Genomic DNA, 23,378 nt, shown 5'->3' on the forward strand with positions numbered 1-23,378 from the left:
TCCCAAGAAAGAGAGCCAAGGTAAGCTGAGAAAAACCATGGGATGTGATCTCTGAAGCCTAGAAAATCCCCCCAGATCTGGAATTGGAATACCTGAAACTATATTTTTAATTTTCAAAACTCTATTAAAAGTTCATTAGGGATCTCCATCAGTTTAAAGAAGGGCATTCTCATGGCTGCATGGTCTTTCATCAATCTGGGTTTTATTATTATTATTATTATTATTATTATTATTATTATTATTATTATTATTATTATTATTATTCATTTTTCTGTTTTCCCATCATACATTGTTTCTGTACAGACTTCCCAGCACAGCATTCCATGGAATTCATAATATACCTAATTTTGCTGCATATCTGTTAATTTATCCCCTTCTAATCCATCGTGGTGGATTATAGAATTACCCCTACTTGTAGATTGATTTTACTATCGTATTTTCCCACTCACTCCTTATCTGTTTTTCATCCCTGATCCTTATTTTGGCTGCCATGTTCTGCCAATTCTGCCAATTCCTGCAGCCCAATAGATAGACTTTCCTCCACCTGAACATGATCCCCCCCCCCTTGTCGAGCCTGGTCTCCCACTTACGGCCACCTCCCTCCCTTGCAGGATGCTGCTCACCTGGACTTGGCTGCTGGCTCTGATGTTCCTGGCAGGGCATGGGGAGGCCCAGAGCTGCAGGCCTGGCCTGCAAGGCATTGGTAAGACCTGGGGGAAGGGAGGGGGGGAAGGGTGGCCAGTCTGGGAGCAAAGCCAAGTGGTTTTTCCAAGTGCACTCTTCTCCCCCCCTTTTTTTTGTATATAAATTTTTTATTAGTTTTTTAACATATCATTTTCAACAGTAATTAAACATACTATTACATTTTATTCAATTGACTTCCATCAATCCTGTCTTCCATCAATCTCTTAGTATTATCTTCCCCATTACATTTCAAACTCATAACCAATATCTCTATCTTTTCTTACTTTGTAACACTTCGTATAGTCCTCCTTACAAAACTTCTTGCAGTCCTACTAGCGTAATTTGTTGGTTACAATTGCTCTTCAAATAATTCATATACTTCTTCCAATCTTCTGTAAATCTCTGGTCCCGCAGGTTTTGAATCCTTCCCGTCATTTTGTCCATTTCTGCATAGTCCATTAATTTTGTCTGCCATTCTTCTTTCGTTGGAATTTCTTCTTGTTTCCATTTCTGGGCTAACAATATTCTTGCTGCAGTTGTAGCATATAGAAACAATTTAACATCTTGCCTATTAATGTCCTGACCAATAATACCAAGTAAAAATACTTCTGGTTTTTTAAAAAAATGTATATTTCAATATCTTTTTCATCTCATTAAATATCATTTCCCAGAAGTTCTTTACTTTTTTACATTCCCACCACATATGATAAAATGTTCCTTCTTTTTCTGGTTTTTCCAAGTGCATTCTTATTCCTCCCCAAACCAGTGGCCAAAAAGCTTTGTGACAGTGAAAACAAAGGCGCCATCTTTTTCAGTGGATAGGGGTGTTGCATTTTCCCATAATCCATTGCAAAGCCTGAAGGGTGAACCAAACCCTGGACACATGCAATTTCTGGACCAATTGCAAGGGAAGCCCCACATGAATCACAGTGGCCAAGCTTCACTCAGAGGAGAAGATGGTGAAATGCAAACAGGGGACACAGAAAGGGCTGAACTCCTCAATGCCTTCTTTGCCTCAGTCTTCTCCGATAAGGAAAACAATGCCCGACCTGAAGAATTTGGAGCAAGTGATTCAGCAAAGGAAACACAGCCCAGAATAACTAAGGAGATAGTACAAGAATACTTGGCCAGTTTAGATGTATTCAAGTCTCCAGGGCCAGATGAACTGCATCCAAGAGTATTAAAAGAACTGGCAGATGTGATCTCAGAACCACTGGCAGTCATCTTTGAGAATTCCTGGAGAACAGGCGAAGTCCCGGCAGACTGGAGGAGGGCAAATGTTGTCCCTATTTTCAAAAAGGGGAAAAGAGAGGACCCAAATAATTACCGCCCAGTCAGTCTGACATCAATACCAGGGAAGATTCTGGAGCAGATCATTAAGCAAACAGTCTGTGAGCACCTAGAAAGGAATGCTATGATCACCAATAGTCAGCATGGATTTCTGAAAAATAAGTCATGTCAGACTAACCTGATCTCGTTTTTTGACAGAATTACAAGCCTGGTAGATGAAGGGAACGCAGTGGATGTAGCCTACCTTGATTTCAGCAAGGCATTTGACAAGGTGCCCCATGATATTCTTGTAAAGAAACTGGTAAAATGTGGTCTTGACTATGCTACCACTCAGTGGATTTGTAACTGGATGACTGACCGAACCCAAAGAGTGCTCATCAATGGTTCCTCTTCATCCTGGAGAAGAGTGACTAGTGGGGTGCCACAGGGTTCTGTCTTGGGCCCGGTCTTATTCAACATCTTTATCAACGACTTGGATGATGGACTCAAGGGCATCCTGATCAAATTTGCAGATGACACCAAACTGGGAGGGGTGGCTAACACCCCAGAGGACAGGATCACACTTCAAAACGACCTTGACAGATTAGAGAACTGGGCCAAAACAAACAAGATGAATTTTAACAGGGAGAAATGTAAAGTATTGCACTTGGGCAAAAAAAATGAGAGGCACAAATACAAGATGGGGGACACCTGGCTTGAGAGCAGTACATGTGAAAAGGATCTAGGAGTCTTGGTTGACCACAAACTTCACATGAGCCAACAGTGTGACGCGGCAGCTAAAAAAGCCAATGCAATTCTGGGCTGCATCAATAGGAGTATAGCATCTAGATCAAGGGAAGTAATAGTGCCACTGTATTCTGCTCTGGTCAGACCTCACCTGGAGTACTGTGTCCAGTTCTGGGCACCACAGTTCAAGAAGGACACTGACAAACTGGAACGTGTCCAGAGGAGGGCAACCAAAATGGTCAAAGGCCTGGAAACGATGCCTTATGAGGAACGGCTAAGGGAGCTGGGCATGTTTAGCCTGGAGAAGAGGAGGTTGAGGGGTGATATGATAGCCATGTTCAAATATATAAAAGGATGTCACATAGAGGAGGGAAAAAGGTTGTTTTCTGCTGCTCCAGAGAAGCGGACACGGAGCAATGGATCCAAACTACAAGAAAGAAGATTCCACCTAAACATTAGGAAGAACTTCCTGACAGTAAGAGCTGTTCGACAGTGGAATTTGCTGCCAAGGAGTGTGGTGGAGTCTCCTACTTTGGAGGTCTTTAAGCAGAGGCTTGACAACCATATGTCAGGAGTGCTCTGATGGTGTTTCCTGCTTGGCAGGGGGTTGGACTCGATGACCCTTGTGGTCTCTTCCAACTCTAGGATTCTATGATTCTATGATTCTATGATTCTATAAGCTGTCCCTGTCCCAGAAAGGGCACAGTTGGCGTGTCAGCCTAAGGGGATAATGAGTGCTTAGAATCATATAACTGTAGAGTTGGAAGGGCAGGAACCTCAGCTAAAGCATCCATGGCAGATGACCATCCAACCTCTGCTTGAAAACCTCCAAGGAAGGAGAGTCCACAACCTCTCGAGGGAGACCGTATCACTGATTCTCCTCTCACCACAGAGGTCATCTGAGGCTCCAGTGAAAAAGATGGATCTAGGAGCTCCAAAAGAACTCCACATCTCATTCTTCAGAGAGTTCACAACCCCATTCAGAGCTGGTAAAGTCCCCAACTTCTGGACCTGAGAACTGCTCACCAGGAAAGTGATTATTGTCCCTGAGCCAAGGGAAAGAGTGGATGAGGGGCCCAGCAGAGTCACAATAATCCCCCCCCCCGTGCCCTTTGACACAAGTGTAATAACCATAGTGGGCAGCCCACATCCCCACAATTTTCTGGAGTGTGACTGAAGTCAGGGAGCAGCTTGAGTCTGTCGTGCATCAATATGAGAAGAACAGGAGGGAGGGAATGTGAAATTGATTATTGATTAGTTAAGTGGGTGTTGTGTTGTGTTTCTGCAAACCACTTGGAGGTTTTATTACAGTCAAATGCAATTTTGTAAAAAAAACCAACAGAATGAGATTCATTCTCAATTTATTGTTGCTGCTGTTAACCTACTGATAATATGAAAGAAATGTAGAAGCATCTGGGTGGCCACTGGGTGAACATGGGCCCCTCTGGCCAGATCCAGCGGCTGCAGGTCTCTTCTTAACTTGATATTTCTCTTCCCATCGTCTTTCCACCATGCTGTGACTCCAGTCCGCAACTTGGCCAGCGGCCGCCCAGCCTGCCAGTCCTCCATCATCTCCCATCCACTTGTTCCATCAGCAAGCAAAGCCGTAGACGGGAATTGTGACGGGGACTTCGCTCATGCCTCCTGCACCCTCACCAAGTTTGAGAAAGAGCCCTGGTGGCATGTAGACTTGGGGGAGCAGTATGCCATCACCGCCGTGCTGCTAAAAGTCTGTCAGCACTGCTGGTGCGAGAGCCTCCAGGGAGTCGAGATCCATGTGGGAAATTCCATTGCTGACCATGGCAAGTCGAACCCCCTGTAAGTTCCCGTTGCCTCTCCCCTCCCCACTCGTCCTTCAGCCAAGGCATCCCAGGAGACGCTCTCAAGATGCCTGCAGATTCGTTAACTTGTAGCTCCTTTGTTCTCTTCCCAATCAGAGTGGGGGGAGCAGGGGGAAGTGGATCCTGCCCATATTTCAAGACCTGCTTCTGTGTGGCATGGCAAGAGCTAATTCCTACTCCTGGGTGGAATGGCCTCTCTGACTTCTCCACTTGGATGCTTCACTGATGTCTCAAGTTCAATAAGTCCAAGACTGAACTTCTCATCTTTCCTCCCCTCCCTCTTCTTTCACTCTCCCTCTTCCCTGACACTCTTGCCTTCTTCATCAAGCATGAAGCCATGACTTTCTCTTTGACTGTTCTCCATCCTTTCTCCTGCACCACATCTTTAGTTTGTTGCGAGATGATGTCTCTTCTCTTATAAACTCATGACAAAAGATTTTCCACAATCTGTTGACTTCCTACTTTGAGTCCTGCAACCTCCTCCTCTCTGGTCTCCCCCAATGGTGGGCTTCCCGCTTTCCTCTTGGCCCTGTAGATGTTGTTGAACTACAACTCCCATCATCCCTGAGTATTGATCATGTTGGCTGATGGGACTACTATCAAGAGGACTGCAGGTTAGCTACCTTAACATACAGTAGTTGGGTCTGTGGGCTTGTCATCAAGCAGCGCTTGCCTTAACATTTGGGGTAAACCATGCATGGGTCATATGACATCAAGCATCAAATTTAAGAATTATGTTCAGATCAGGGTTAATTAAGAGAAGCACTAAGCACAACAGCACCAAAATCAGAGACAGGCTTATATCCAGTCTGAGCACTGTGGTTTTTAGCACTAAGATTGGAGACTAGCCTGTGCCTGCTCTTTGAGAGTCAGCTTTCAAGAACCAAGTAGCTTTTCCTCTTATGCCCAATCTTAGCGCTGTGGGACCACAGCTCTAAGATTGGAGATAAGACTTCACCCAGCCTTTAAGAGGCAGCAAGCAGAGGCTTATCTCTGATCTTAGCATGGAAGCCTCACAGCACTAACATCAGAGAGAAGCAGATGTCTACTCCTACAGATCATTTTGGGACAACCACATCCATATATCAATCACGTCATGTCAGATGATACTGGGTGCAAAAGTCTGTTGTCTCCAATAGTGCTATATTTCAGTTGTGGTGGCCTGGGGCTTAAAATAATAGCAGTTCATTCACTCATCTCCAGTCTAAGTGTCCCAGTACTAAGATCAGAGACAAGCTCACATCCAGTCTCAGTGACATGGTGCTTTGTGCTATTGCTGGTGCCAAGGGAGGCTGTTTTGCTGGCTGACTTTAAAAGGCTGGTGCTTAACAGATCAGAGAGGTGTCCCTACCTGCTCTTTGGTATGAACATGACATGTCTCCATTCTGAGAGCTGGGGCCTCACAGCACTAAGATCTGTGCTAGTTCTCCGCCTGCTCTTAAAAGGCAGCAGACAGAAGCTTTTAGCTGACATTTGCACTGCAAATTGAGGTATGGAAGTCCCGTCCCCCCACAAGAAATAGTGAGTTCCACCAACATGGATGGTTTCAAATGAGGATTGGACCAGTTCGTGGAGGATACTCTCCGTGAGTTCTGTCCCTACTTGCCTGGTCTAGTCTAGATAGTATGAGTCCCTGACACCTGTGCTATTGGGTTCCTTGGAGCATTGTCACATACAGTGGACGCTCGGGTTGCGAACGTGATCCGTGCGGGATGCACATTCGCAACCCGCATCTGCGCGTCTGCACACGCGCAGGTTGTGATTTGGTGCTTCTGCGCATGCACAACGCGCAATTTAGCACTTCTGCGCATGCACAGCCTCCGAAACCCGTTCTGGTACTTCCGGGTTTCAGCAGTCCGCAACCCAAAAAAACACAACCTGAAGTGCCTGTGACCCGAGGTATGACTGTACGTGTGCAGACAGAGTTATTTTGAATGGCTTCCACCCCGGCTGACTTCCTTTTTCTCTCTGCAGCTGTGGAAACATTACAGACCCCACACGTGGTTCCATCAGTACCATCTTCTGCCAACAGCTCAAGGGCCGCTACGTAAGCGTGAATCTCCCTGGACGCAAAGCTGCCCTGACTCTGTGTGAGCTGGAGGTCTATGGGACAAAGTCAGGTGCTAAGTGTTAGGAATCGCCAGCCCAGCCACATGCTTTTGGGAGAGGGCAGAGCAGATTGTATCGCCCACTCTCCAATAAAAATACTTTGAGTAGGCTCTGTCTCTCCCGTTTGTTCATCAGGCCTTCTGATCCAAGAGGGTCTGTGATTTTGCCTGTGCCAGAGAACAGGCTGAACGGCCCCTTCTGGAGCTGCGAGTCCTGTCTGCATATCAAATTCTGCTCTACGAGGATGAAGATGCGGAAATTCCCTCTGCGAGCAACATTATGAAGTGGCTACACCCCACCGTTGTCGTTCATTGGGGTGAGGTAGATAGGGTTGCCATAGGATTGGTTTTCCCCAGACATGTCTGGGATTCCAAGGACAAAATTACCACCCAGGGGGAAATTTTCTCCCCCCCCTTTTTTTTTTGAATTTGCATTTTATTTATTTGTTAACATTCTTATATCACATCAGTAAACATTGTCATATTACATTACAGCATTACAGGACTTACTATAATTTCCAACCTGTATACAAAAATTATATACAAATTTTATATACCTAGAAAGAAAATGAAACAAAAAAAGAAAGGACAAAGATTTTTCCCAAAAATCATATACATACCAACACACTAGACTTCCCGTTGCATATTCCTTTTTTACAAATGAATGTACTCTTATTAGTGTATATTCTTAACATTTTATCTAATACATTCCTATATCAATACGTACTCTTGGTCTTATTTCTCAACTCAGTCTCACTCCAATGTCAGTCAAATGCTAGCATAGATAGTGACCCTTTACTGTATTTTTGAACATATGCTTTATATCCATCCCACTTTTCCATAAATTTTTGTTTTTAATTGCCTCTCAGGGTATTTGTCAACTGCGCCATTTCAGCAAATTCTTGTAGCTTGTAATGCCAGTCCATTATTGTCGGGGCTTCTTGTTCCTTCCACCCCTTTGCCACCCAAGTCCGAGCTGCAGCTGTTGCAGATAAGAATACCTCCCTAAAGGCCTTCGGGATGATATCCAGGGGGAATTTTTCTAAATCAGTAGGAAGTGTGTGTCCCCAAAAAAGCTCAAGGCAATTTCCCCCAAGAAGCTCAACAACGTTTTGTGTCATCATTTGGCAACCCTACGACATATAATTTATTTCTTCGTTTTTATTTGACATTTCCTCAAGTTGCTATCATGAAGTTCAGAAGAGGTTCAGAACCCTTCAGGAAGACAGCTTCAGCTAATGAGGGGCCATTATTTGCTCTGCAAGAAGGAAGTGTCAAGGAGTATGTAAGACAACCCTCAAGAACAACTTTGTACGACTGTTGTTGTGGTTAGGGAAATAAACAGAGTGGACGAGTTTTTATGCCAAAGGTGCCATAGAAACCTTAAGAAGTGGAATTCAGAAGCCTGAAACTCTTGTCTCAGGGGAGCAAAGTATTATATAAAATCCAAGCTCAAACTGCTACTCAGGTTGGGAAGGAGGAAAGAAGCATCTAACCTCATGAACCCTCTTCAGTTATTTATTGATATTTACTCTAGTTATATACCACTGTTGATTAAAAAAAATCACTGGGTGGTTTAGAATTTGAAAGGGCAACCCCCACCACAGGTTGCATAACATACTGTAATAACAACAAAATAATAATACATGTACACAGAGAGAAACATTTAAAAGGCCATAGTTTGTATAAATAATAATAATAATAATAATAATAATAATAATAATAATAATAATAATAATAATAATAATAATAATAATTTATTTATACCCCGCCCATCTGCCTGGGTTTCCCCAGCCACTCTGGGCAGCTTCCAACAAAACACTAAAATACAGTAACCCATTAAACATTAAAATCTTCCCTAAACAGGGCTGCCTTCAGATGTCTTCTAAAAGTTTGGTAGTTATTTTTCTCTTTGACATCTAGTGGGAGGGCGTTCCACAGGGCGGCGCCACCACCGAGAAGGCCCTGGTTCCCTGTAACTTGGCTTCTCGCAGGGAGGGAACCGCCAGAAGGCCCTCGGCGCTGGACCTCAGTGTCCGGGCAGAACGATGGGGGTGGAGACGCTCCTTCAGGTATACTGGACCGAGGCCGTTTAGGGCTTTCAAGGTCAGCACCAACACTTTGAATTGTGCTCGGAAATGTCCTGGGAGCCAATGTAGGTCTTTCAAGACCGGTGTTATGTGATCTTGGAGGCTGCTCCCAGTCACCAGTCTAGCTGCCGCATTCTGGATTAGTTGTGGTTTCCGGGTCACCTTCAAAGGTAGCCCCACATAGAGTGCATTGCAGTAGTCCAAGCGGGAGATAAGCAGAGCATGCACCACTCTGGCGAGACAGTCCGCAGGCAGATAGGGTCTAATCCTGCGTACCAGATGGAGCTGGTAAACAGCTGCCCTGGACACAGATTTGACCTGTGCCTCCATGGACAGCTGTGAGTCCAAAATGACTCCCAGGCTGCGCACCTGGTCCTTCAGGGGCACAGTTACCCCATTCAGGACCAGGGAGTCCTCTACACCTGCCCATCTCCTGTCCCCCCAAAACAGTACTTCTGTCTTGTCAGGATTCAACCTCAATCTGTTAGTCGCCATTCATCCTCCAACCGCCTCCAGACACTCACACAGGACCTTCACTGCCTTCATGCATTGAAAATTGGGTACTTGGGTGAGGCAAGGGGTGTGCTGAGGAGAGCAGCAACCCACTATTGACATGTAAATATTTCAATATTGTGAAATCATGTGTCAAATTACACATGGTGACGTACGGAATTCACCCATGCTCTTAAGACCCCATAACAGAATTTTGTCAGGAAATATGTATACTTATAATGTAAATACTATGAAATTACATAATGCAACACACACACGGGCCCATATGGCCCCCCCCTCTGTCTGGGCCTGCGGGTGCTGCAGGGCGTCTGCCCGTCCCCTTCCCCACTTGGGGTGCCCCTCGAGGGCGGAGTCCTGGGCCCACGGCTGGGAGGGCGGGCGCCCACATGGCGAGGCAGCGGCGAAGAGGCCCGCCTCCGTCCCGGGACAGGGGTGGGCTTCGGGGGCCGTCTGAGCAGGCGGCGGTCGCCCCGGCACCCTTTCTTAGCTCTTTCCTTATTTTATTCCTATTTTGAGAGAAAACTTTTAGTAGGCAGCGGCCGGGCTCTTCCGGGCACGATCAATTTGTTGTGTTCACTTTGAAAGCATCCGATAATACTTTTTCCCCCCAATAAAAGGATGCTTATTCCCAGGTGCATCAGGGCAGCAAATAGCAGCTTTAAAAAGGAGGAAATGTTCGTGGTCAGAGGACTTCCCGCTTTTAAACTGGGCCAGGGGCTGGCAAGCCTCATCCTCTGTAGTCTAAAATATCAGAAACACAGAAGCCGCAGAGAAATGGGCCTGGGGTCTTTCCCACCCCCGCTTCCCTCTTCTCCTGCCCTCCCCAGATGTTGCGGGGGGAGGCAGACTGGCAGCTGGGGGTAAGGGCTCCTTCCTCGACGGGATCCCCGGGAGAACCCTGTTTCCGAGGGTCAGCCTGTCTCTGAGGGTGAAGGGCTCTGGACCGCCCCCTCTCCGTCGAGTTTCGGCCCGGGCTCCACTGCGTTGGTTTAGGGATGAACGCGGAGGACTTGGGGGGGGAGGGAGAGAAAGGGGTCTCAGCGGGCACTGGACTCCGCCTTCCCTCCCCTACTCCTCCCCCCCCCCCATGCCTGTGGGATGGACGGGGCTACGGGGGAGTCGGGGAGGCGGTTGTGGCGTGCGCTCCCTCGGAAGTGGACAGGAGCGCTGCCAAGGAGGAGGAGACTTTCTCTTCTCTGTCTCCCCCACCCTCTTCTCTGCAAAGCTCACTTGATGCTCTCTCGCCCCCTTGGCATCTCTGAACCCCCTGAGACTCCTCCCCGCATCGACTACATGGAATTGGCAGAAATGACTGGCAGAATCCGAGACCAGGGAGAAGAGTTGGTGAAAGAAGACTGGAAGAAATTTAAAGACTATTTACAGAAATATTGTAAAATTTATGAATGTTAGAAGGATGTTGGATAGAAACTAAGGGGTTTCCAGCTGTAATGCTTTAGGAGATACAAAAAAAAAAAAGGTTTACAAACGGGTAAAAGCTTAATGGTAAGGATTTGCTGAACTAACAAATTGAAGTGGAATACAAAGAAGGGAGGTATGAGGAGGTCTGGGGAAATAAGCGTAAGGAAGATATGTTATGGAAAATTATTTGTTTTTTAACTGTTTTTATGTTGTATTTTGTATTTTGTTTCTTTTTCTTTTTTTCATTGTTATATTTTAAAAACTTTAATAAATATCTTTTTTTGGGGGGGGAAAGAGACTCCTCCCCGCGTCTTCCACGCATGGGACCCCCTCCCCACACAAGTGAAGGACGCCAGAGCGAGGTTCACGCATTTTATTGCTCAGAGGCACAGCGGAGACGGAGTGCCCGAGACTGGGGGGCAAAAGGCAACTCCGAGGCGAGGGGGCGGGCGGTGGGGGGGGGGCTCATCCGTACTTCTGGGTCAGCACCTGGGCCACCACGCAGAGGAGCTAGCCTCAGGCCAGGTAGGTCAGGGCGTTGTAGTCTCCGCGGAGGCTGGGGGCCAGAGGCACGTGCATGCGCCTGGGCAGAAACTGGAAAGGAGAGAGAGAGAGAGAGAGAGAGAGAGAGAGAGAGACGGGGGTCAGTGAGGGGGGGAGGATCAAAGGAAGACCCAAGGCGCGCCCTCCTGGCCCTCGCCCGCCCCGTCGGCGCGCTTGCCTTGAAGTTAAAGGGGTCCACGCGGAGGTTGGAGGCGTGCAGATCGCTGCGATCCATGCGGGTGTTGTCCATGTTCATGATGGCGCTGTACGTATTTGTTTTTCAGTCCTAGAAACAAGCTCCTGTTTCTCACACGCAGAGAGCTATTCCTGGTTTCCCCCTCCCCACCAAAAAGCCAGCTTTCATCTGTTCCAAGAGCTGAATTTGAAAGCTCTTGTTAAACAATCCGGGACCATAAAAAGCGCTGCAAGTTGTTTTTTTCTAAAACCAAGCGGTATATAAATGTTATGAAACAAACAAACCAACAAGTCCCAGAAGATCTACCACGAATCACTCAGTAGATCCTGATCTACCCCCTGCTCCCCCCCAACATACCACTTCCTCCCTCCCATCGTTGAGGCAACTTTACGCCATCCCTTGACCTGGTGCCAGGAGGGTCTCAACCTGGTCCTCCTCACAGGGTTGTGGTGGGGAGGAGGACGACCACGTAGAGCACCGTGAGATCCCTGGAAGATATGCATGTAATAAATAAATACAATACAGCGAAAAGGAAAAAGAGTCTAGAAATATTTTTGGAATTCAACATTCTGAGGACCTAACTGCACATGACATTAAGTGTGTGGTGTTGTGAGTGGTTTGGGTTTTTTTTAAAAAAAACAGTTGATATGGGGAGGCACTTTTACAGTAGGACCACAATGTTGGGAGAAGGGAAGTTTCATCTTTGCACCACAGTTGTGGAAGGATGCAGAGAATGTAGGGAACGCCAGGCAGCCCTAGCCAGAACCAAGAGGACCTCTGGCACCTCCTGCCCTACTGTGCTATGCCTCAAGCCCTTGCCATGTGGGCTCTCTAATAACAATAGTAATTATAATTATAATTATAATTATAAAGATTATACTTATACGGTAATTATTTTTGTTTATACCTCACCCATCTGACTGGGTTTCCTCAGCCACTCTGGGCAGCTACCAACAAAATATTAAAATGCAATAATCTGTTAAACATTAAAAGCCTCCCTAAACAGGGCTACAGGTTGTGGAAGAAAGGGGTTAAGTTCACTGCATCCACTGTATTAAAATAAAATATTATGAAAATGATGTATAGATGGTACTTAACCGCTGTAAAGTTAGCAAAGATTTATCAGACAGATGATAATTTATGTTGGAAATGCAAAGAAAAAGAAGGTACCTTTTATCATATGTGGTGGACGTGTCCCAAGGTGGAAGACTTCTGGGAAAAGATTTATAATGAGTTGAAGAAAATGTTGAAAAATACATTTATTAAGAAACCAGGAGCTACTTGGAATAATAGGTCTGGAATTGCCCAAAAAGGATGTTAGATTGTTTTTGTATGCCACTACTCTTTCATGCAGAGATTTACTGACCTTTGGGTCCTGAATCTGGGTCAGGAGGGGATTGGAGTTGTGGGGGCCTTTGGATCTGGGGGAGCCTGGAAACATGATTTGAGATATTGTATGGAAACTGGTTTTAGCTGTGGAGAGTTGGTTGGTCTGTCGAGAGGGAATGGGGGCATGGGTGGGTCAGGGCCCCCCCAAGATCTGCGCTTCAGCACCCTCAGCGTCAAAGATTATTAAGAAAAACTGCAGAAGGGACTTGGAAAAGATTTAAGAGCCTCGGACAGACGATCTCCAGGTTGATGAACTATATGGAATGGACGGAAATGACTGGCAGAATCCGAGACCAGGGAGAAGAGATGGTGGTAGAAGATTGGGAAAGTTTAAAGTTTATATATAGAAATATTGTAAATTTAATGAGTGTTAGAAAATTGTTGGAATGAAATTTTATGGCTTTAGCAGAAATGTTATAAGGAGTTAGGTATGAATAAGTATTTCAGTATTAATGGAAAATAAGGTACAAAATATGTTAAGATATTCATAATGATAAAAATAGAGAAAGATGGAAAGGAATTGCTGAAACAAGTAATAGAAGTGGAATACAAAAAGGGAGGTGAGAGGAGGTCGATGAAAGAAGGAGACAAATTGAAATTGCAGAGTTTTGAGAAACTAAAAGACAGAGTGTGAGATTGGCTTCATTATTACCAGATAAGAGAGGTATACAATTTGGATAAAAAAATTGGCTTCCAGGTGGAAAAATCAAAGTTGGAAACAGAACTGTTAGAACCCAAAACTAAGATTTTGTCAAAGATGTATAACTTGCTGTTGAAATGGAATACTCCGGATGAAACGGTGAAATCTCCTATGATTAAATGGGCACAAGATGTTGGACATAACATTATGTTTGCTGACTGGGAACAGTTGTGGACCACCGGGATGAAATTTACAGCATGTAATGCCTTAAGAGAGAATATTATGAAAATGATTTATAGGTGGTACATGACCCCAGTCAAGCTTGCAAAAATGTATCATTTGCCCGATAATAAATGTTGGAAATGTAAAGAAACTGAAGGTACATTCTTTCACCTTTGGTAGACGTGCCCAAAGATTAAGGCTTTCTGGGAAATGATCTATACTGAAATGAAAAAGGTATTTAAATATACCTTCCTTAAGAAACCAGAGGCCTTTCTCCTGGGCATTGTCGGCCAATTGGTGCCAAAGAAGGACAGAACTTTTTTAATGTATGCAACAACAGCAGCAAGAATATTGATTGCAAAGTATTGGAAGACACAAGATTTACCCACACTGGAAGAATGGCAGATGAAGGTGATGGATTACATGGAATTGGCAGAAATGACTGGCAGAATCCAAGATCAGGGAGAAGAGGTGGTGGAAGAAGACTGGAAGAAATTTAAAGACTACCTGCAGAAATACTGTAAAATTAATGAATGTTGAAGCGATGTTGGACTGAAAATAAGCGGTATTGGTAAAAAGATGAACAAGAATATGTAAGTGTGGATTGACAATGGTTGGAAATATATAGTTATAATAGGTTAAGATAATAAGTAAAGATGAATGATAGAGGGTAAGGATTTGATGAACTAACTATGTGAATTGGAATACGGAAAGGGTGTGTGTGAGGAGGTCAGGAAATAGGTAAATGAAATATAAGACATGAAAATATTGATTTTTTTTAACTTTCTTCTTTACTTTTTATGTATTTTGTCTTCGTATTTTTGTTTTTTTGTCTTTTATCATTGTTATGTTTTTTATTTTCTATCTATAATTTTGTAACTCTATTGTCTGAAAAAGTTTAATAAATATTATTTTTAAAAAGAGAGAGAGAGAGGAGGTTGATGAAATAAGGGAATGAAAGATAGAGTAATGAAATGGTATGATATATGTTTTTAAATTGTTGTTGTTTTGCTTTGTTTAGTTTAGTGGGTTAAGGTTGTGTTTTGTATTGTTTATTGTATTGTATTGTTTTGTTTTTTCTTTTCTTTCTCTTTTTCCATTTTTTTTCCTTCTCTGCTCTATTTTGTCTTTTTCTTTCGCCTATTTTCTTCTTTCTTCTTTCTTTGTAAGTTTCAAAAGCAACAAAGATTATTTTTTAAAAAGGGGGATAGGGATTAGCGGTTAGAGGGGTTGGGGTTAGGGGTTAGGGGTTAGGGGTTGGGGTTAGGGGTTAAGGGTTTAAGGTTAGGGTTTTACGATTAGGGTCAGGGTTAGGCATCTGGTCGGCCACTGTGAGAAGAGGATGCTGGAGGAGATGAGTCCCTGGCCTGCTCTCACCGTCTCTTCGCAGAAACCACAGGAGGGGAGACATGCTCCTGCACTCAGTTTTGGTCAACTCTCCACTGTGTGCTGACCACACCTGCCACTTAGCTATGCTGCAGTTTCTCTTTGATGGTAGCGTGACATCCAAGTGTGGAACAGGTGAGTGATGCCTCCAGCGACCTGGCAGAGGCAAGGAAAACAGAGAAACCCACACAAGACGTACCCTGGCTGCATTTGGTTCATATTATTTACCTTTAATGGTTGGGTTTTTTTACAGGGCATTATTGACAACTGGAAAAGGCACTTCAGGTGTGGTGTGGTGGGAGGAAATGAACGAATTCCTAAGCCCCACAAATAACCCAGGGACGGTGGACCAGCCCACGGCTGAAAAATGTTGCTGAACCCTGATCTAGATCAATGGGTATGGTAAACCTGTTGACAACTGTTAACAACTGCAATTAGTCCTACAGGAAAAAGCAAGGGATAGTTTGCAGATGACCAAAATAAGCTTTAGCGTGTGTAATGAGATAAGAATCCAATTTTTCTATTCAGACCAGGTCTCTCCAAAGTTTTGGCTCATGTGCTCATGAAGAGTCGGACACGACTAAATGACTAAATAACAACAATAAGTTGTAATTCAACAATTTCTCTTTCAAATCTGTTTCTGAAATTCTTTTGCAATAATACAGCTGCTTTGAGATCTTGTATTGACTGTCCTGGGAGATGGAAGTGTTCTCCTACTGATTCCTGGTGTCAGATTTATGTCCATTTATGTGCGCTGTGGGTCAAACCATTGTGCCGCTTGGGCTTGCTGATCGAAAGGTTGGCGGTTCGAATCCCCGCAACGGGGTGAGCTCCCATTGTTCAGTCCCAGCTCCTGTCAACCTAGCAGTTCAAAAGCACAAAGTGCAAGTAAGTAAATAGGTACCACTACGGTGGGAAGGTAAATGGTGTTTCCATGGGCTGCTCTGGTTCCAACAGAAGCAACTTAGTCATGCTGGCCACGTGACCCGGAAAAACTGTCTGCAGAAGCGGACAAACGCCAGCTCCCTCGGCCTTTAAAGCGATATGAGCACTGCAACCCCAGAGTCGTTCGTGACTGAACTTAAATGTCAGGGGTCCCTTTATGCTTTGGTGTAGGTAGGGTTTGACCTGTTTGTCCAATATAGAGAGCTGAAGGGGACTGCTGGCATTTGATGGCATACACAATGTTAGAAGGCCTGAGATGGTATGTTTGATGTTGTTTGGTCCAGTGATGGTGTTGTCTAGGTGTATGTGGCAGCCAAGGTGGCATCTGGGTTTATTGCAGGCTCTGGTACCAGTGTGCATGTCAAGCCTTGTTGCTTAACATGGGTGAGGAGTTGTTTAAGATTGGGTGGCTGTCTGTAGGCAATGAAAGGTCTTCCTCCCAGAGCTTGAGAAAGAGAACTGTCATTGTCTAGGAGAGGTTGTAAATCTCTGATGATGCATTGAACTGTTTTAGCTGTATGAGATTACTAGTGGTGTTCTGTTATTTTCTCTTTTGGGTCTGTCTTGCAGCAAGTTATCAGTCTGGCTTTGTTGATCTGTTGTTTAACTTCATCAGGCGGATATTTTAGTACAGATCTAGCGTGGTATTGCATCGCTCAGGAGGGGTCCATGTGGAGTCTCTTTTTTTGTAACATTTTTCGATGGCAGTTTGTGGTCAATGTTCTGTTCATTGATTGCCATCATGATTATTATTTTTATTCATTTTTGTATAAGCAGTTGTTAACTTTTTTGTTTCTCCCATTGAGGAGCTTGTTTTGAAGCTGAAAAGCAGGTTCTAAAACAGTTCAAAAGAAGAAAAACCTCAGGTGTGTAAACACCCAAGGTTGACACTGACATAACTGGCTTTTAAGTTGATCTAGCAGAGAAGATGAAATATGTGCCTCTCCCTCCAGCTCAAGAACTGGAAGAGAGCTGGCAGCCCAGGTCAGGCAGGAAGGCCGAGCGGGAGGGCAAGCGCCAGGCTCGCCAAGCTCGCCTTTTCCTTCAAGCCAACAGTTTAGTTCTGGGGAGGAAACGTTCCATTCCCCCGCTCCTTTCCCTCTTCCCACGCACTCTTTTTCCCTCGCCTCCATCCAGGGAGCAGGGAAAACGACGGCCGACAGCCGCGCTCCCCTGACCTTCCACACTCGTCCTGGAGAGTGTGGCAAAAAGTTCTGGCCGATCCCTCAGCCCATGGGCTCCTTCCTCCTCACTGCTTCTCCTTTGGAGCTGTCTGGGTAGCAGAACTAAATGCCCCCCCCCCCCGCTGGGCGGATTTTTGCACCCCAGCACTGTGGGATGTAAACACAGGAGCAGTCAATGACAACATTCCTAGAGTGTACATGTTAGAACATGGGGAGGGATGTCTGTCCAGCAAGCAGGTAAACTTCCTGGAGACGGACTTCCTCCGCATGTGACCAGAGGTGGGTGTGGCCTCACCTGTGCAGGTAAATGATAAAAGCACAGGGCAGGCAGCCATCTCTCTCTCTCTGCCATTTTTCTTCAATGAGGAAACATCTAAGGATGCTCTCTTGGCTCCCAGCCAAGAGAGGAGATAAGGACTATCTTGCTACAAGATAGATTCTAAATGTATGTAACCTTTTTAAGCTGTCTGCCTTCTGGGATCATATTGTGAACAGAACATGAGTAAACTCTTTTATACTTTTATAAAGACTGTGTTGTGTCTTGTATTTTAAGAGGGAGCAAAGGGAAAATTACCAGAGTAATTATTATAGAGGTTCTAGCGAACCTGTGCACACGTTACCGTTGCGAACTTAAAGGGGAATGTCTATAAACTCTGCTGATATTTTGGGAACTTGTTAGCACAAGTTGGATAAGGATATAATCCCACAATATATCCTCTCCTGCACCCCAGAACATTCCCACAGGCACCGCTTATGCTAAAGAGGGCCCTGCGTCCAGGCCCCCAGGGTCCCTCTCTCTCCTTCCCGCCCGCCTCCAATTTGAGCGCAAGAAGACTCGAGAGATCAGGGCGAGTCAAGAGCAGGTTTATTGGGGTGTTTGGGGGTCGCGGGGCGGCGTCGAGGAGGCTCCTCTGCGGCGGGCACGGGCTTTGTGGGGCCTAGCGGTCCCTGGAGACCAGCATGACACCGATGCGGTACAGGAACATGTCCAATTCGAGGATGACGTTGCGGGCCGTGAGGAGCCCCGGTTGGTTGGCGGCGGTGGACACCAGGTTGCAGTGGCTCAGCGGCTGCGGGAGAGGCAGAGGGGGAGCGTTAGATGCACACGAAAGCAAATATCAAGAACAAACTTAGTTGGTCTCCGAGGTGCTACTCCCAAGGTGCGGGAGGCAGTGGAAGACAGGAGTGCCTGGCGTGCTCTGGTCCAGGGGGTCACGAAGAGTCGGACACGACTAAACGACTAAACAACAACAACAAAGGTGCTACTGGACTCTTTTTTAATTTTTTATTTCGTTTGCAGAGGTACTGCGTCAGACCACCACAGCTACCTACCTGACGCTGAAAACGAGTAACAGGCCCTGCTCTCAAAGCGTCCGCGGTCTTTCAAGAGCCTTTCGACAAAGCACCTCACCAACTACTCCCGAGTAAACTTAGCAGCGAAGGAATAAGAGGAGTTGCTTTCCCTGCGGTTCCTGCATCGCAGGGGGTTGGAACAGATGACATTTGAGGTCCAACTCTTCAATTCCATGATTCTAAGAGCAGAGAGGTCCTCTTCCGGATCAGGAGTTGGCTAAGTTTCAGGAAGCAGGGAGAAATGGACCCGGCCGCCAACGGAGAGATGTAGAAAGTGGAGTCCCCCAAGGATCGGGACCTGTGCTTTCTAAACGACCCTAGAGTTATAGATGGGCGGCGAAGTGGCCACGTTTGCTGGAGGCACTAAACTGGTTAGGGTCATTGTAACCAAAGGGTTACAATGGAGCTCTACAGAAAGACCTCTCCAAACGGAGCGAATGGGCGGCAGAATGACAAAGGCAATTCATTGCGGACAAGTGTCTACAATACACGAGGGCGAAAAGTCTAAATGTCGCCTATGTTTATGGAGTCTGAACTGACAGAGACTGGCAGCATCGCGACTTTGTGGCCCTAGCGGAGATACGGATGAAGATGCGCCCTGCGTGCGCGGCAGTTGTGGAAAAGGCAACCTCCGCGCTAAGGATCATTAGGAAAGGAATTGACAATAAAGTAGCTACCCATTTCATAATGCCATTATTCAAATCTATGGGGCGACCGCAGGATATTGTAGAGCTGGAAAAGGTTCAGGAAAGGGCCACAAAATGATCAAGGCGCCGGAGCGACGGCCCTATGGGGGAAAGTTGCGTGTTTGAGGCTGGTTTAGAGAAAAGGCAAATAAAACGAGACTTGGGGGAAGTTTAGAATGTTAAGCACGGCCTGGAGAAAGTGGAAAGAGGAAAGTTTTTTCCTGCCTCTCGCTGCCACGGGAGGCAGGCGATGGGCGCCAGCCTGGACGGCTTGACAAAAAGATCGTATAAAATCATCGAGGAGGAGGAGGAGGGGGGGGTCTATCGAGGGCTACCAGCCACGAAGGCTCGCTCTGCCCTCCACAGTCAGAGGCAGCCATGCTTCTGAATACGTTACGGGAAACCACAGGACGGGAGAGTGTCGCTCCTGGGCCCGGATCCTGCCTGCTGGTTTCCTACGGGCATCCAGTTGGCCACTGTTGCCTTTCTGATGTTCTGACATCCGTCTTTCCTCGCCGACGCCCCCAAGGACAGCTGCCTTCTCTCTCCGTTCCTCGACGCGCCGGACTCCATCCTCTCTCTCCCTCCCCAGACGCTGAACTCGGCGGGTCCCTGGCCAGGGGGCTCCAGGGGGCTGCCTGGGCGAGGCTCGCTAGCCTCTTTGGCGCGGCCCATGGAAGCCGTCCAGCGGCGCCCATCCCCGTCACCGTTGCTGGGATGCCGGCGGCGCCCCCCGCGCAAGACCAGGGGAGGCTTACAGCTGCCCCCCACATTCCTCTCTACCCCCAAACAGGCACTCCAGAGTCTTTGAACTGCGCTCTGCCTGGGCCGCCACATGCCTACTCCGGGTAGTCCTCACAACCCGCTTGCGGAGTAGCTCAGTGTTCCCTAAATATATAAAGTGCTACCTCTGGTTACGTACTTAAGTCGTTCTTAACCTGAAACTGTTCTTAACGTGAAGCACCACTATAGCTAATGGGGCCTCCCGTCGCCGTCGCGCAATTTCTGTTCTCATCCTGAAGCAAAGTTCTTAACCCGAGGTACTATTTCTGGGTTAGCGGAGTCTGTAACCTGAAGCGTATGTAACCCGAGGTACCACTGTATTATTTTCGCAATAATTCCTCTTGGTACGGCCGCTTTTTTACGGGTCTTCTCAATAGGCTCGCTTAAAATTACGTTACAAAATCTTCATTCATACATTCATTCATTCTGATTTTGGGAGGGTATTATTGGGTTGTTTCAATTTTGATTATATACATTGAGGTTTTTATGCTGATCATTTCTGTGAACCGCCCCGAGACCTCTGGGTATAGGGCGGCATATAAATTCAATAAATAATCCTTATCCTTATCCTTATTTTGCGTCCCCTCGGCTCGGTACCCTGCGCTGCTCTCCTTCGGTGTTTTGCGCCTAAGCGCCAGAGGAGGGTGTCTACCTTGACGTTGCATAACGCCATTAAAGATGACACGTGTGTGTGGGTCCCTGGGACGTGAGACCTTGGCCCCGTCAAAGCACAAGAGCCGGAGACAGGCGCACCCCGCAACTCCCCGCCCCACAAGCGTCAGCCCCAAAGGCTTTCCAGGGAAGGGTCGTTGCGGAGCCAAGGCGGGAGTGCCTCTGAGCAGGGGCAGAGCACCGTCCCCTCGGAGAAGGAGGGTTTCCAGACGGCAGTAGGGCGGGAGCACGGGAGCATGTGCAGAGTGCTCTGGAGCAGCTCTGGCGAGAAGGACGGGCGGCCCTCTCGCCCACCGAAGGAGTCATGCTGCTCCATGTCAAGGGCTCGGCGGGGGAGCAGGAGGGGCGCTGCAGGGCGTCTGCCCGTCCCCTTCCCCACTTGGGGTGCCCCTCGAGGGCGGAGTCCGGGGCCCACGGCTGGGAGGGCGGGCGCCCACATGGCGAGGCAGCAGCGAAGAGGCCCGCCTCCGTCCCGGGACAGGGGTGGGCTTCGGGGGCCCGTCTGAGCAGGCAGCGGTCGCCCCGGCACCCTTTCTTAGCTCTTTCCTTATTTTATTTGTATTTTGAGAGAAAACTTTTAGTAGGCAGCGGCCGGGCTCTTCCGGGCACGATCAATTTGTTGTGTTCACTTTGAAAGCATCCGATAATACTCCCCCCCCCCCAATAAAAGGATGCTTATTCCCAGGTGCATCAGGGCAGCAAATAGCAGCTTTAAAAAGGAGGAAATGTCAGAGGACTGGAAACCAGTGGCACGTGCATGCGCCTGGGCAGAAACTGGAGAGGGGAGAGAGAGAGAGAGAGAGAGAGAGAGAGAGAGAGAGAGAGAGAGAGAGAGAGAGACGGGGGGCAGGTGGGGGGGGAGGATCAAGGGAAGACCCAAGGCGCGGCCTCCTGGCCCTCTCCCGCCCCGTCGCCGCGCTTGCCTTGAAGTTCAAGGGGTCCACGCGGAGGTTGGAGGCGTGCAGATCGCTGGGATCCATGCGGGTGTTGTCCATGTTCATGATGGCGCTGTCGTTGGAGCCGGGGAATGGGTTGAAGCCCGAGTAGTAGATCCTGGTCAACGGGAAGACCCGGAAAAGCCTAAGGGGAGAGAAGGGAGCCGTCAGGAAAAGGGACGGGACGGGAGGAACCAGACTGGGCTTCTCTCCCTTGGCCGCCCCGTCGAGCCTACCTGTCCAGCGCTTCGCCACCCTTATCGTCGCTCGAGGGGAACCCGAACTGGATCACTATGCGCTCTCTAGCAGTCAGCACCACGTTGGCAGCAGGCGAGGGTCGACCTGCTCGATGGGTGGCGGGAGGTGGCGAAGCTGAGAGCCCTGCAGAGGCCGCCGCTTTTATAGCGGCCCGCGCTGCCCTCCTCCGCCCGCCCCCGCTTATCTTCTCGCCCCGGGGCTGCCGGAGAGGTCGGCTGCGCGGCGGAGAGGCCAAAGCCACCGACGGCGCAAGGAGGAGCCTCGGCGAGGGCGGACAGAGCTCAGCTCCTGCCTTGGCGGCCGAAAGAGCCGGTACTGCGGGGGAGAGCCGAGTTAGAGGAAGACAGCAGCATCAGAAGAGACGGCTGGATCCGTGCAGCCTCGTGTTTTCACGTTGTCACCCAGGTGCCTCTTGCAGAAAACGCGCACGCGGGATCCGAGAGCAAGAGCTTCTTCCTCCATCAGCCGCTGCCATCCAGAAGCATTCATGCCTCCACCGTTAGCCCTCTCTTCCCCCGCCATCCTACTTGGACCGGGGGAGCCTTCTGCTGGGGCACGCGGCAAGTGGGAAGACGACACGGGACTGCCAAAGTTCAGACGACCAAAGAACCCGGGTGGATGCCCCGACTCTTTTCGCCACGCGGGAGAGGCCGGAGGCTTCTAAATCCGACCGCCCCCACCCCATTTCATGGCCTCGCAGGTCCCCAACCCAAATCAAACACGCAGGGGGTGTACGGTATCCGTCTGAAAAGCCTCTCGAGACGCCCCAGTCGGTGGCATGAGGGCCACGCAGGAGACGGACTGGCGTCAGGCTGATGCGTAAAGCGCATATTGCTAAGATCAGCCAGGCAGGGAAAGGTGTGTTGTTGCTTTTTACTTTAGATCAAGCTCAGAAAAAGGGGTCGAGAGATCCTTGAAAGGCAAGCAGGAGACATCTGCAGCAGTCTCTGAGGCCAAGTATTTGTTTTCAGTCCTAGAAACAAGCTCCTGTTTCTCACACGCAGAGAGCGATTCCTGGTTTCCCCCTCCCCGCCAAAAAACAGTATTCATTTGTTCCAATAGCTTCATTTGAAAGCTCTTGTTAAACAATCCGGGACCACAAAAAGCGCTGCAAGTTGTTTTTTCTAAAACCAAGCGGTATATAAATGTTATGAAACAAAGAAACCAACAAGTCCTAGGAGATCTACCACGAATCACTCAGTAGATCCTGATCTACCCCCTGCTCCCCCCCCCCAACACACCACTTCCCCCCTCCCATCGTTGGGGCAACTTTACGCCATCCCTTGACCTGGTGCCAGGAGGGTCTCAACCTGGTCCTCCTCACAGGGTTGTGGTGCGGAGGACGACGACCACGTCGAGATCCTTGGAAGATATGCATGTAATACATAAATACAATACAGCGAAAAGGAAAAAGAGTCTAGAAATATTTTTGGAATTCAACATTCTGAGGACCTAACTGCACATGACATTAAGTGTGTGGTGTTGTGAGTGGTTTGGGGTATTTTTTTAAAAAAA

At 47.6% G+C, this 23,378-nt stretch overlaps 1 protein-coding gene across 1 annotated transcript in view; it reads left to right on the top strand.

The window, feature by feature from the left end:
- The window catches only part of LOC308593047 (fucolectin-like), a 71,597-nt gene continuing 48,219 nt past the window's right edge, over window positions 1-23,378 (top strand). Inside the window, exon 1 of the mRNA XM_081205252.1 lies at window positions 1-20. The gene's annotated coding sequence lies outside the window, so the exon portion shown is untranslated. The remainder of the gene's footprint in view (window positions 21-23,378) is intronic.

The sequence above is a fragment of the Podarcis bocagei genome, assembly GCF_964188305.1.
Source record: "Podarcis bocagei genome assembly, chromosome: 8".
Taxonomy (NCBI): domain Eukaryota; kingdom Metazoa; phylum Chordata; class Lepidosauria; order Squamata; family Lacertidae; genus Podarcis; species Podarcis bocagei.